Raw genomic sequence first — 2,837 nt, forward strand, 5'->3', positions numbered from 1 at the left:
GATTTTTTCTATAGATAGTACATTATATTCTTTTTAGTTTTTAAAAAACAACAAATTAAAAACTAAAATAAGTGATAGTTATATAAAACTTATAAACTTTTAAGTTTATTGAAAACGACAAAAAAATTGACATTCGGTAATATGGTCAATGGAACTGATTTATGCTTAAACCTTTAAAAATATCAAAGAACTAAATTATAAACTCTAAAATTTCTTATACTGTTGATAAATGATTAGAAGAATATCTACACAAGTGACTTGTTGCATTTGCATAAAAAATCTGAGTAACTTTTTTATTTCTTTTATAACTGTGTTTCTAAAAGTTGGTATAATAGCTTTTAAGAATTTATTTTACTGTATAAGTGCTGGTTAAATTTTTTTGTTAAACGTGTTTAAAATAGAATTTCTATAACTTTTTTTTCGGGTAAATCTCAACGCTTATAACATAAAAAAAGTATTCAAACTAACAAAGTCATAAAAATAAGTTCATAAAAAAATAAACACAAAACTGTTAAATATTTTTAACAAAATTTATTTTTTCACCATTCCTTTATGTTCTTTTCCGAAGAAACGAATTCACCGTTCGGGGACTCCACCCCGGCCGGAAGCGTCGCCAGGTAAACCGGGGCTTCGGCGCCCTGATCGGGCGTCCTCGAGGCCTTATCCCCGCCCAAGTCCGTCTTCACCCACCCGGGGCACACCGCGTTGATTATGACGTCACTACCCTTCAGCTTCCTGGCCCACACGAAGGTGAGCGCGGACATGCCGACCTTGGACATTCCGTACGGCTGCTCCACGAACCCGTCCTCCTTGCAAGTCCCCCTCCGGCAGCTCTCGACGAACTCCTCCATCTTCCCCGTCAGCTCCTCCTCCGTCAGCGTCTCCCTCCTGAAGAACTTTTGGTTCTCCTCGCTCAACTGCTTGAGGTACATGATGCTCAAAGTGCTGGACACGTTGACGATCCTGCCACCCTTCCTCACAATAGGAAACAGGATCCTGCTGATGTCGACGGTTCCAGTGTAGTTCGTCCTCACGCAGTCCTCCGCCTTTTTCACGAGCGGCGTCGCGTCGGTCGACTTGTACGCGATGCCCGCGTTGTTCACGATGACGTCGATGCCCCCGTACTGTGACGTCATCAAGCTTTTGAGCCGCTCGATGCACTTGACGTCGCAAACGTCCAATTCGTGGAACTGGGGGTAGAGTCCCTCTCTCTCAAGGGTCTTCACCGCCTCCCTGCCGCGCTGCTCGTTCCTGGACAGAATGAAGACGTCCCCGTCGAACTTCTGGCACAGCCCCCTGACGATGGCGAGCCCGATGCCCTTGTTGGAACCCGTTACTATGGCAACATTTGTCATAGTTTTCTCGTGTTTAAAATTTATCTGTCTTAATTTAAATTTTTTGATATAACATTTATTAATAATAATATTTTCATTTTTTTATCATAGTATGTAATACTAAATACTTAAAAAAAAAGAAAAGCAAAGTACATGTTAGAAAAATATATTATTTAACATGTTTTACTAACTAGTATGCTAATTAAATGTTTTATACTATTGTTTCAAAAAGGAACAAAATTTTCAAAAGTACTGTGAATAGTCAGTTTGACTGTTAAAATATTACATCATATAACTTTTTTATGTAAAGTTACTAATTTTCGCGCAAATGAAAGTTACTATGAATAAAAATTTGTGCATAAAGCATTGAGTTCAATAAACGTGTAAAGAAGTGTTTATACTTAACACATACTATTTATTTAAATATGTAAAATTGTGAAATTTATGCTACAACAAAAAAGAGTTGTTTTATTTTTGTATTAAATATAAATATTAAAACAGTTGTAAATAATATTGAGATTCGTTCAGCATAGTTAGTTTGTTTTCAGGCAAAATTGTAATCTAACTGAATTTGTAAGTAATATATGTATTTAATAAAACTTTTTACGAACCGTCTCAATTTTACACACAAAACACTTTGAAAGGTCTTCTGTTTATTTATATTAGTGATGTACCGGACCCACAATTTTGGGTCCGGCCGGACCCGGATCCGGACTTTTTTTTCAAACTTGAATCCGGCCGGAACCGGATCCGGACTTTTTTTTCAAATTAGAATCCGGTCGGAACCGGATCCGGACTTTTTTTTCAAATCAGAGTCCGGCCGGAACCGGATCCGGACTTTTTTTTCAAATTAAAATCCGGCCGGATCCGGATATCAGACAAAAATGGCAATATCCGGCCGGACCCGGATAGTGAGTCCGGTACATCACTAGAATAAACTAGCCTGAGTCAGAATGAGGTTTTTAAAAACTGAAAAAAAAGAACTTTAATCTAATAATAAGTAGAACAGCTAGCCACAAGTTTTACAAATTTAGGTGTTATTTACAATTAAAAATCTGAAATCAAGTTCTTGAACAAAATACACTAGAAAATTACAAAATATTGAAAACTGGATCAGCTCAAACTCATTCAAAATCTAAAAGAAAACTAGCCTGAGTTTTTATAAAAAACTAAACTAGCCTGAGGCAGTTCAAGATTTTCTAAAATTCCCAAAAATTTTCAAACTAGTAGGGTTGCCACTGTTTAAGTCAATAAAACTAGCTAGAGTGAGTATAAACAAGTCTGAGTCAGAATGAGGTTTTTTAAAAATGAAAAATTACTTTAATCTAATAATCAGTAGAACAGCTAGCAAAGGTTGACAATTTGGTAGTAAAGTTGTGGACTGATTGTGGTACACTTAACTTATTAGTACTACCCATCATAATTAAATCCTACCTTATTTAATTAATATCTAACAAATACTAAATTCTAACTGAGACTACTTTATATAATCAGACACGACAG

The 2,837-nt window shown here is 36.1% G+C and overlaps 1 pseudogene; it reads right to left on the reverse strand.

The window, feature by feature from the left end:
* Window positions 1-539: 539 nt before the first annotated feature.
* LOC145833579 (carbonyl reductase [NADPH] 1 pseudogene) lies at window positions 540-1,355 on the reverse strand (annotated as a pseudogene).
* Between the last annotated feature and the right edge of the window lie 1,482 nt (window positions 1,356-2,837).

This window comes from Thalia democratica, chromosome 4 (genome assembly GCF_965202585.1).
Source record: "Thalia democratica chromosome 4, ktThaDemo2.hap1.1, whole genome shotgun sequence".
In the NCBI taxonomy this organism is placed as follows: domain Eukaryota; kingdom Metazoa; phylum Chordata; class Thaliacea; order Salpida; family Salpidae; genus Thalia; species Thalia democratica.